Genomic DNA, 13163 nt, shown 5'->3' with positions numbered 1-13163 from the left:
CTGTGCACCCTGTCCTGGAGAAGAAACTTTACGCTTCGAAACATGTTGACGCACACAGGAAGTTATGTACATTGAATACAAAAACCTCCACCACACCTTTTTTAACAATATAAGTACAGCGGTATATTAAAACTTTTTCTAGCCCTCACATGCCAGGTATTTTGTAATACACACATATCCATTCACGTCTGACCCTACCACTCACAATCCTCACGCACCACACATAGTGATTATATCAGTGCTCCAGCATAATCGTAGGTTAGCAGCACACCGCGTTCCGTAGAGGGATGCAAAGACCCCTTTGATGAAGCATGACACCAAGGGCCCTTTTGGTGTGGGAGGGGTATTTAAAGAACACTGTGTGCTTCCCACCATTGTAGGAAACACACATAATCCTGGACCTTGTTTCCCCACTTTTCACCTATCCCTTCTGGGTGGATTCTATTTGTTTATAAACTATGGTCGGGGAGAACGAATGCGCCCCGTGTGTCCGCGTGGCCATGTTCCTTCTCCACTCCCCCTTTTTGTTATATATTGTTCTATGGGTTCACCTTCAGGATTCAGAGTGCTTGCAAACCAAGGTCCAATGTTGTACCAGTGGTTTGTTGGAAGAGTCCTGGATTCAGCTGGGAGCAGGCTGCTGAACACGTTGGCAGCTGGTGCGATACGAAGAAGGGGGGCCATCTAGAACCAGGCTGCAGAGGGGGACTTGTCAGAGAGATCACAAGCAGGTGCTCAGGTCACAAGGGCCTAAACAGCAGGGAAGTATAGTCGGTTCATTATTACTCAGGCTTGGGTAGGCTGAGTGCAGAGCAGGTAGGTCAGCCGGACTTTGTGCGCAAATGCAGTCTTCGTAGTTGGAAGGAAACAACTGGCAGAGACAGTTTCAGGACTGCTGGGCCACTCCTAGAGTGGTTCGCAGGGGTACGGACATCCCTCAACAGGTGCTGGCTTCCTGGGCAGTTGGAGTACTGACTGGAGTCTTTGTGGTTGGTCGTAGGGCAGGGCATCGGGTGCCCCAAGAAATAGTACTGCATGGGTCCGGTCGGTCATGCTGCCTCCACACTCGAGAGAGAGAGAGAGAGATCTGACCTTCCAGAGCATGAGTACCTGTTCCTAGTCTGTTGTAGTCTTTCTCTCGAGGGTACATTGATCTCCCACAGAGCATAACAATCTTCGCTGTCCAACTCTAATATCCGGACTGACATCAGAAAATCGCCACCCAGTAATGTCCTAAAATGCACAAAACTAATATATGTATAAAAAGCACTTCTAAAATTGCCTTCTGAATGGGTCATTTGCTGCTCATTTTTCGGTTACCTGCTTTAGCAAGAAACCTCTATAACTTTCAAATGGTTCGCCTCAGATTAGGTGTCACCAGTGTGCAGAATCTCTTGGTAAACTTCAATTGGTGCCCCTTAGGCTTTCTGCTGAGTTTGTTGCCTGTAACAATAATGGACCACAGAGTCTACTACTTCCCCATTAAAACACTGATCAATTCCTAAATATGTTTTAATATTATTTATACGCCCATATAATGCACTGCACGGGGCAACTTCTCAGTTAAAATCCTTCTTCTCTGACCAACTCTATTTTCGGTAGCAAGCCAAAAAAAGCGTCAGGCGAAAACGAAAATGAACAGCGGATAGCCGGGTTCAATTGATATGATGGTCCTTGTCTATTGTCGATGTACTATTTGAACCATACATTTACCTCTGTTACAGAATTCTTTATGTACAGACCTGATACTTGCTGCCAACTAACTGTTGCACCCGTTTACACAGTGAAAGCGCATGTATAGGCTTTGTCTTAACAGATCTGCGCTACACACAGCTGTATATATAATGACAGCATCTGTATAGAATGCATCTGTCTGGTACTTACCTAGGTCCCCTATTCCTACACACACTCTGAGGTTTTCGGATATCTCCTCCCTCCCCATTCGCACAGGATTGGACACTTCACCAAGATTGTGATAACATTTTTGGATTAGGAGGGTGTAAACCCCCCCGGCCGTATTTTATTAAAATTAACAAAACAATTTAAAAAAACTTTCATTACAGAAATGTACGCAGAAAGTACAGTTACATTGGTAGACACATGTTGTTCCAAGGGCTAACCTTAACACAGTCTAATACAGAGGGCACTCCTACCGTAACTCAATGCATGACTTTACTTTCTGCGTGTCCCCTCTAGCGCCTCCGGCAAAGTCAACGTCTGGCAGCTTCCCCCCCCCAGTCCCAGAGTACTACTAATACTACTCCCGGAGCAAAGTTGCGCAGGGGGTACAGCTTATCGGACAGATAATTTCCCCCGGGAACCCCCTTCGCCCTGTGCCTTGAACTCCCTTATGGGGGCTGCAGACTTCTGCATATCTGCGCCTTGATGCGCAAGCCTGTGCAGGGGTTTGGCCCCAGGCCCACTGGGAAGGATGAATCCCCCAGCCCGCACCCCGACAGCCTACCTATCAGCTATCACTACCCCTGGAGTTATATGGTGCTGACTATCTAGCTTTGTAACGGAAAAATCGATTTCACACTTTTATTTACACATTGTACAAAATTCCACACTCTTTTACCTGAAAATTAGGGTGGTTAAAGGAAAACAAAACACTCATCAATAGCATGTGATACAAGACTTCAGATAAACTCTGCTTATGGGGATGGTGGGTGGGCAAAAGAAGTTATGGGGCCCGCAGCCGGCCCAGTGAATTGCACTAATGCGGGGAGCAGGAACAAGAGACTGTTCCGCTCCCCAAATTCCCCTCATAAGGGGGAGCCCTCAGGGAATCCGGACCAGACCGGACTCCCTGGACGTTAGACGATCGTTGAGCTGGAAGCACTGAAGTGCTTCCAGTTCAAGCGGGCGGAAACTAGCGCCTATGGGGTGAATCACGGGGGTGAGCTGTGTCATTGCTGACGCAGCCTCCCCCCTTTTCTACTACCGGGGACTAGGGCGACCGCCATAATGGTTGCCCGTCCTATTCTAGTCTGCGCTTTCCCCATATGGTCTGGCACTTACCTAGGTCCCCTATTCCTACACACACTCTGGGGTTTCCGGATATCTCCTCCCTCTCCATTCCCACAGGATATGACACCACACCAAGATTGTGATAAAAGTTTTGGATTAGGGGGGTGTAACCCCCGGCCGTATTTTATTAAAATTAACAAAACAATTTAAAAAAACTTTCATTACAGAAATTTACGCAGAAAGTACAGTTACATTGGTAGACACATGTTGTTCCAAGGGCTAACCTTAACACAGTCTAATACAGAAGGCACTCCTACCGTAACTCTAACAATGCATGACTTTACTTTCTGCGTGTCCCCTCTAGAGCCTACGGCAAAGTCAACGTCTGGCAGCTTCCCCCCCCCACCAGTCCCAAGGTACTACCAATACAACTCCCGGAGCAAGGTTGCGCAGGGGGTACAGCTTATCGGATGGATACTTTCCCCCGGGCCCCCCCTACGCCCTGTGCCTTGAACTCCCTTAGGGTGGCTGCAGACTTCTGCATATCTGCTCCTTGATGCGCATGCGTGTGCAGCGGTGGCCCCGGGCCCACTGGGAAGGATGACTCCCCCGGCCCCCGCACCCCGACAGCCTACTTATCAGCGGTCACTACCCCTGGAGTTACATGGTGCTGACCGCTAAGGACCGCAGACTAGGCTTACCAATGTTGACCTTACCGCCACAGGCCAGCGTAGTTGACCGACTATCTGGCCTTCCCCTCACTCACTGGAAAGGTCATGTCCTGCGCTCCAAACTCTCCACCCAAGCTAATATGTCTTCCATAAATGCCTGATTCCCTTTATGCGAGAGGTGCACCCTGTCCTGTAGGAAAAACTGTTCCCCCCTGATGTACCGTTGTCCTATGGTCCTCAATCTAGAGGTCCTAAATAACTTATCAAATTTGTTGTTGAGCCGCTTTACCGTGTGATTCAACGCCCTAACTGATTCGTCCACCCCTCCATTGAAACCTGGGAATCCTTTGGGACCAAACTATTAAAGAATTATGACATTGCTTCGCTAGCCACCCCACCTCTGTGAGCAGGTCTTCCACTAGTACCTTCCTACCAAGTCGTGCCAAGTCGTTGCCCCCTAGGTGCATGATCCAGATCGCCGGTGGTCCCGTGCTTGTTCTCAAAGCGTGGTTTACCAGTTCCCTGAATTGCCCAACGCACAAACCGCCCTGTCCAAAAAATGACAATTTTGCCCCCATTTGAATTGCCCTCTCCCTGACCGATCCTGTAAAGAAATTCTTCAAACGGCGAACATATGACTGTCCTACCACCCAGATCTCTTGATCTTCTTGGTGCGAAGAGTGAATTTGCGCCACCACATTCGTTGTTTGTTTGGATCCTGCTGTTCCACGTTCTACCGATCGCTCCTTTGTTTTGTGCATGCAATTGGGTGCAGGCTTCTCCCTTGAGTCACAGGATGAAGAAACTGCAAGTAACGTGGAAAAAAGAGAGCCAAGGTAAATGGATTGCCACGCCGGCATGCCACACATGACTACTACAACTGCACGAAATAACCATCATTTTAGTGCAAAACCACCCCCTTTTCTGAGTCACAGGAAGAACGGGGCAAAGAAAATTGCTCTCAGGACAATGGGTCACCCTGAGCTAGAGCATCTGCAGCTGCACATATCTCTTGTAACAGTTGGAAGCCCACCTACCGATCTTCTTAACACGTTCACTACCCAGCCTCCTTGCCGCTGCTTCTGTAGCTGCCCCTATCCTGAAAGAATGAGTCCCGAAATCTGCACTGTCTAACGCTGCATTCTTCAATGCCAGGAGCATGACTCTCTTGAACTGGAATACTGTGAGTGGTAACCTGTCTCCATGTACCAAGAGAGGCCCTCCCGAAACCTGTGCCCTTTGGACCATGAAAGCCTCCAGCCTGTAGACCGGGCAGCATGTCGTGTCACCTGCCATGTGTAAAACTACGCTGTCCCCCCTCCCGTCCTGATCCATTTTTTACTTTAAGATGGAGATCAGCACCGAATCTTTCCCTACTTTGATGTGTCCTGCCTGCAAGCCACCTGCCCAATCCCTCTTATTCTTCGCAACCAGCCCGCTCACCCTAAATGCCCCGTAAACTGCCTGGCAGAATGCAACCTGAAAGAGGACTGTCTCCTCAGGAGATACGCAAATCTGTGGTAATGCCCCAACTAGTTTCTCTAGTGTCGCCAGCCCTATGGGTCTCCTGACATCAGGTTGCCCTCCCTGTAGACACTGCCATCCCTTTAGTGCCTGACGTACCACGAAGCTCTTTGTGGGATCCCCTTTTCCCCTCATCTTTGCAAAACACAATATGGCTGCAATATGCCTCCTTGCCCCTGCTACTGTGCGCCCCTGCTCCCACATGAAAGCAAGATACCCCACCACTGACTCATGGTCATGCCACTTGTGTTCCGACTGTTCCCCTAGGAAAAGGCAAAAAGAACCAAACACCCCTTCGTAGGCACTCCTGGTTTTTGGCGCTAGACTTGCTGCCACCAGGTGCGATACTCTGGGGCATCAAGTTGCCAAAGCTGTTCTGGGAAAGGTGTCGGGTGTACAGTCGCCTCTGGAATGTGTGACCTGAAAACCTGCATTTTAAAACGAGACGTCAGCTGCATGGTTCAGAACCTCTGGGACATGTTTGGCTCTGAAAAGGACATTCAACCTCATGCATTGTAAAACAATCTCTTTTAGTAGACGCAGCAACATCCCGCATTTGGCAGTTTGGTTGTTTATGCAGTCCACCACCGCCATGTTGTCAGACCAGAATATCACCGATTGGTTCCTCAGCGCATCCGCCCAGACGGACAGTGCCAACAGAATTGGAAAAAGCTTAAGGAAGCTTATGTTATCGGTGAGCCCAGAGCTTCTCCACCAATCTGGCCAACGCTGCGCCACCCAATCGCACCCCAAGATGGCCCCGAAGCCTTCACTGCCTGCAGCGTCGGTCATCAGACCCAGTTCCGGGCTGGACAGGGGTGGGCTGGGCCAAACTACTCTGCCGTTGAAGTCACGCAGGAATGCTTTCCAAATCCGCATATCCTGCCTGACTTTACTGGACAGCCTGGTGTGATGATGATTTTTCTTAAGGCCTGACATGGCGTGTGCAATGGTGCGGGAGAAAGGGCGCGCCATTGGGATAATGCGTAATGCAAAGTTCAACTGGCCTACCACTTGCTGCAACTGGTGTAACGTGACCTTCTCTTTGTTAAGGCAAAATTCGAAAGCGGCTCTAAAATCCCTGACTTTGTCACTTGGTAATCTAGACACCCACTGCACAGAATCCAGCTCAATACCCAAGATATAAATCGTGGTGTGTGGACCTACTGTCTTACCCGGGGCCAAGGGCACCCCAAACTCTTTCATGAGGGCACAGAATCTTTCCAGTGCGGCCCCTCATTCCCCTGTACCTGGAGCCCCCAGGAACAGGAAGTCATCCAAGTAATGGAGCACCCGCTGATGCCCAGAGTCCCTCCTGAATGCCCACTCAAGGAAAGAGCTGAACTTTTCAAAATATGCACAAGACATTGAGCAACTCATTGGCATACACTTGTTTACGTAATACTTGCCCTGAAACCGAAAGCTCAACAGGTGGAAATCGGCGGGGTGAACCGGTAGCAGCCGAAAAGCAGACTGAATGTCGGATTTTGCTAGCAGAGCCCCCTGACCTAATGTTCTGAGCATATCCAGATCCTGGTCGAAGGAGGCGTATTTCACACTGCACAATGTGTCTGCGATGGCATCGTTCACTGACCTGCCCCTCGGTGCGGATAGGTTGTGGATCAATCTGAATTCGCCGGGCGTCTTCTTTGGCACCAGCCCTAGGGGTGAGTTATAAAATCCTCCATTGGGATGTCCTCAAAGGGTCCTGCCGCCCTCCCCAGGCTTAACTCCTTATTTATTTTTGTCATTACTACGTCCATATTGGACCTAACTGACAGCTGGGTCCTGCAATGTGTCACCCCGCTGTGCCCCTGTGCTGGTATTCCGAAGCCTTCAACAAAACCTTCCCTGGTCGTCCTGGCCGTCTCGTTGCAATTGTACCGTTCCAACAAAGGGATCATGGCACCAACGTTGACTGGGGATCTAGCCTTTCCTATTAGTACCTCGCTATTCTGGCTTCCTGCCCCCTTGTCTCTGGACTTTTTGTTACACTTGGACTCGGGGTGAGATGCATTACTGCAGTACCCACAGGAATGCTTGAACTTGCACGTGCCAGGTGCCCTACTGCAGGATCGCTTGTTAAAATAAAAACAGACTCCCTTTTTCCTGCTGTTGCCTGTTTTTGCTGTACTCCCCCCCGCATTACCGGTGGGGCTTGGCTTAAAGGGCTGAAAATGCCCGCTGTCGGTTACGGGGCCCCACCCACTGTCAGTCGGGCCATGCACCAGATGTTTTAAGTGAATAAACATGTCAGTTTGGTCCCACCTCAACGTTGGGTCCTGCACCTTCACTCTCCTAAAATCCTTGTCATAATTTTTCCACCCTTCGTTGCATGAGCGAGGGTGATCCTATTTTGATAGGTTGCCATTTCGGGCCCCATTTTGGGAAAACGCTCTAGCTTGACTGCCATGTAAGTGGAAAAACCCTGGATCCAATTTGCTAAGCGCTCCTCCACCCTACATTTCAGTAGAATGTTAGCCCATTCCCTGTGATGTGTCCATTCCTTATTTTTTCTGGCCTCTTCCCTCTCTTCCTCATCATTCAGTGGAGAAAACATGTTAACATATTTCCCCTTCCAAATCTTTTCCTTAGTCTCTATAGACCGGTGTCATCCTAAGCGTTCCCTCCCCGAGCCCATCTCGCCCATACCCAGCGGCACTAACCGCTGGGTGTGTCGCATCAGACTTCTTGTGCGGCTACGTCTCCTTCACGCTGCTGTTTGGCACTGGAATGCCTTCACCACTGGGAGCCGGTACTGTGTCTGGAGGTGTTGCCCCCATCTGGACGACCATGCCACTGGTACTTGGGATTGTGGGCGCGGGCGTCCCCCCCACCGGTACTGCCGGCACGTCCTTCGGCCTTCCTACAAATTTTCCCCTTTGGTCACCAGATTGCACACATGCACTGTCTGTGATCAAACACCAAAAGCACACCACCCTACGCAGCTGCCAGGAGGACTGTTGTACTTTGTATAGGAAGACACTGGTAGCCAGGTTGTAAGTTCTTAAAGTCTTCTTTATTAAACCATGTCAAGTGGTATCAAACAAGGATCAGCCATGTAACAGCTCTTAACCCAGCTCCCATATCTCCTACGCCAGCCCCACCAGGAGCAGCCTGCCTAGCTGCCCAGCCCATCTCCAACTGTCACCACTCATCCACACAGGCACCCATTCATCACAGTCACACCAACATTCCGTCACCATCTCTCACTCTGGCTGAGCAGCTAGGAGGACCTAGGCTGATTCACATATACATATAAACCTTAGGATATAACATTATCCCTTTCCTTTTAAAATGAAAACAAAACTTACAATTTTAAAAGAAAAGAACTATACACAAAAAGGTGATAATGTTCATAACTAAGGAATGAGAATGAATTCAAAACATCACCAAAGATAGAACAAAACAAACAAGAAAAAAATGGGCATAATACGACATATTAAAAACATGTATCAAAATCCCCCATCCTCCCTCATGAAAATTGTTAAGAATAATTAGATATAAACCATCAAACAATGTCAAATTGGGAAGGAAAAACAGCAATATTACATTTGAAACTAGCAATAACCCCATCCTTTCCCAAAAACACAACAGAAAATAATGTAGTGAAAGGTGCACACACCCCACAACTTACTCCCGAGTCCATAAACAGACAACAAGGGTGAACCAACACTACAAATACAAATGTACCACAATATGGACCACATAGAGGGTACACACAGTGAGGCGCAGGGCGACTTACATCCAACAACATCTAAAGCGCGGGGCGACTTACACAGGACAACATGTGACGCTCGGGGCGACTTACACACAATACCTGAAGCGCAGGACGACTTACACAGGACAACACGTGAGGTGCAGGGTGACTTACACACATACAAACATATAAGAAGTGCAGCGCAAGGCGACTTACCAACACAACATAGGAAGATGGGAACCACCCACCAAGACCAGAACCACCCTAAAGTGGGAATAACATGTGATGTCCACCCTCCAGGGTACTAGGACGTCCCAAGCTAAACAGGATAAAACTGTGGCATCACAAAACTATTCTAAAGATGTACTAAAAGACTTAGAGAATTACACTTGTAATAATCTTAAAAATAAAACTCTCGCCAGTGAGCGACCTCTCACCCCAGTTGTGCAAACACAGATACAGTGCACCCCATGTTAAACCTCTAAATATATAGAAGATACATGCAATACTCTGGCATCACAAAGAACACATGCCAGTGTAACAATGACTACCAACAGTCCCAAGTCCCAACAGTCCCAAGTAAGCACTATTCCACGGCACACCACAGTTGTGATCTCTTCATAACTCAAGGAAAGCCACAAATGCATAAAACTGATACATGTTGTACAGTAAGAAACACAAATGTGAAAGAAACTCCCATACACTAGTACTACCCATTGCTCGGGAAGAGCATACATGAGGTGCATCTGTCCAAAAGAATCCCACGGCGTGAATAGATGAAGAACATTCGAAATGCATGCAATAAGTCATCCTGTGAGCGTTGTCTCACTGATTAACTGATTAGCAATGACAATTTGAAAACACAAAGCTACACACAACTGCTCATCCATGAATTTGAAGAAAGAGAACATACCGAGTTGGGCACAATGCTTCTCTCAAAATGGTTATTTTCGTGCCCTTAGATAGTGCGCATGTAATAGAGTGTGTTGATGCATACCAAAATAATGAAATAATACGACTCGTGGATATCAGTACTGCGGAAGGCCAATTTGAAAGTAAAGAAAACCCATCTGTAGTGTGCAATGACATCGCGTAGTCCCCGTAGTCAACAGAAAATGTGCAACTTTATTGGCAATTGCACGCAGCATGGTTGGCAAAATCATAAATCTGAAATGCATCTTGGCCCAGGACATTGTTATTTCGGGCCAAACTCAAAATGGCTGCACGTTTTCGGTGTAATGCCGGGTGGCTCACGGCACGCTGGAGCTTGAATGCGTCTAATGACAGAGCTCCACACTGTAATCCACATCAGAGAAGAACGAAGAAGGAACACGCGCAACTCCAAGAATACTGTGAGTGGCACGTGCATATTTTAAACATTTAAATTGTAGAAAGCAGTTATTTGAGGCAAAGAGCTGGGGTAGTTTGTTAAATGATGTAAGCTAAAGAAAAGTAAACCCACAAAGTTTCGCAGATGTAATGACCTACTTCTCTGTATGTTTTGGTGCTTCTGTCAGTCACCAGGTCATTACTTACCACATCCTTTCTCAGGTTCCAGAAAGACACCACATTTCACAATACTTACCCAAGAAAGGAATAAACACTGACAACATATAAGACCATTGCAGAGGAGCTCGCAAATAACAACAAGTCACAACACCTCCACATCTGAGAGGGTACGCAGAGCAAGTCACAACACCTCTCTATCTGTGAGGGTACACAGTGCATGCTCCTCCTAGCAATGTATTGAATAGAATAATTAGAATTTAGACATCCCTGATGGGAGTCGATTTCCCTTCCGTATCAACAATTACCCATTAAGGGGAATCGCCCATCCCTCTGTAAGTACTTGGTAAAAAAGGGTTCCGACCTTCCCTCACAAGGAATGCAAACAAATGATATGCTCTAGGGTTTCTTTATTACATGATAATAGAATGACAAGGAAGAAGAACACAGTAAACATTTGTACCAATCACTAACACATACATATACATAGAACCTGAAAATAAAAGCATAGTTAGATACCATAAGTACAGCTGGAACACCTCACCATAATCTTAGGCGTCTTATCATCTGAAGAAGGGTCCGTCTCTCTTTCCCTCTCTGGTTGGTTCCGGACTCTCTGTTGCACAAACACGACTGCACGTCTGCACCGTGATGTATCATCAGACCGCAAAAACACCAGACCAGCATCTCAGCATCTCACCATCTCAGAATCTCAGCATCTCTCTCTCTCTCTGACCCCCTTTCTCTAATATAGAATGCAGCTCTCCATCGAAGTTTCTAGCTAACTCCGCCTAAAGTTCTCATGGGATTCCTGTACCACCTCGTACCAAGAGCACAACAAGCAGCTGGCCAAGCGTTTTGCTCTGACTCGGCACGAAGAGAGCACATTCCACTCGATAAGAACCGGTTCTGTCTGGTTCACTACTGGTGGACAACACATATAATCTAAAATATAACCTCTCACCTACAGAGGCTCAGAAGATGGCTGCAGTTTAGAATATGGAGTTGCTCAAGCATAGGCCTCTACTACTTGGAAAGCAGAATGATGTTAGACCACGTCAAAGCCAATAGGCTAAAGTCATAATTCACCTAACTCAAATAACACTATGCACTTAATCCCTCAGTATCCACTATGGAGCACGTGTGCACCATCACCAACAACTCTGCACCTCGACATCCCATAACTTCTATTCTTTAGCAAGATTATTCTAATGCAAGACCATCCTACATTAAGGCTAAAGTAACATAGCACACTAAAGTCAGTTCACAATGGTGGTGATCGAGGGTCATCACAGATCATCAGACCAATAAAGTGGCTCATTCACTACAGCAGAGCGCAAAACAAAAGCCCCCTTCAGCCCCTTCTGCTGCCTACTGCCGCCGTTAGTTAAAGCTCTCAGACTGCGGGCTGATACAAATCTCCATAGCACACATGACTCGCCTCTAAGACGGCTCGAAATGCTGGCACCAAAGTCATTTCAGTAGAAAAAAAAACACTGTGTCTATCATGAATGTAGAGATACTCCAATAGATGGCATCACAGTCAAACGTCGCGTTTCCTATGTTTTCTTTGGCTTTTTGCAGAGAATCCTCAGATACCACGCTGAACAAAATAAAGTGAGAGGAATGTCCCACGCTGTCTATTTTAAATGTATGCTGCAAACTCCAAACCAATTTGTGGAAATGAAGAGGATCAAATCAAAATACACTTTGCTAAATATCCTTAGTAGTGTACACCTTGAGACAAAGCACTAAACTTATCAAGCTTCCAGTCAACGATTCCTTGTACATTTGACTCCAGATTGTGAAAATTGTTCATGGTCACACCAGTATCCTCTTTGTAAAATGACCATGACTGTGCTCTCAAGGGGCAAATCTTAACACCACACTGCTCCTATGTGGCACCTGTGAAATCACTTCACTGAGTTAGACCGTAACTCATAACTTGATCAGCCACAGTTCCTTTGCGCAGTGGATACATCCATACTGCAGATACTATAGGAAATGGTAGGGTGAATCTTAAATCATTCATACCCTAACATACAGACCATACCTGTGGTCAAGTCCATGGAGTAAGATCAGGCAGGACACAGGTTGGGGCCATCCGATGACAGGACACTGGTGGGTGGACATCACATGTTTTTCCCACTTGAGGGTGGTTCTGGTCTTGGTGGGTGGTTCCCATCTTCTTATGTTGTGTTGGTAAGTCGCCTTGCGCTGCACTTCTTATATGTTTGTATGTGTGTAAGTCACCCTGCGCCTCACGTGTTGTCTTGTGTAAGTCGTGCTGCGCTTCAGGTATTGTGTGTAAGTTGCCCCGCACGTCACATGTTGTCCTGTGTAAGTCGCCCCGCGCTTCAGATGTTGTTGTGTGTAAGTCACCCTGCGCCTCACTGTGTGTACCCACTATGTGGTCCATATTGTGGTACACGTGTATTTGTAGTGTTGGTTCACCCTTGTTGTCTGTTTATGGACTCCGGTGTAAGTTGTGGGGTGTGTGCACCTTTCACTACATTACTTTCTTTTGTGTTTTTGGGAAAGGATGGGGTTATTGCTAGTTTCAAATGTATTATTGCTGTTTTTCCTTCCCAATTTGACATTGTTTGATGGTTTATATCTAATTATTCTTAACAATTTTCATGAGGGAGGATGGGGGATTTTGATGCATGTTTTTAATATGTCGTATTATGCCCATTTTTTCTTGTTTGTTTTGTTCTATCTTTGGTGATGTTTTGAATTCATTCTTATCCCTTAGTTATGAACAGTATCACCTTTTTGTGTATAGTTCTTTT

Source organism: Lissotriton helveticus, chromosome 2_2 (genome assembly GCF_964261635.1).
Source record: "Lissotriton helveticus chromosome 2_2, aLisHel1.1, whole genome shotgun sequence".
Taxonomy (NCBI): domain Eukaryota; kingdom Metazoa; phylum Chordata; class Amphibia; order Caudata; family Salamandridae; genus Lissotriton; species Lissotriton helveticus.
This window is presented reverse-complemented; position numbering follows the sequence as displayed.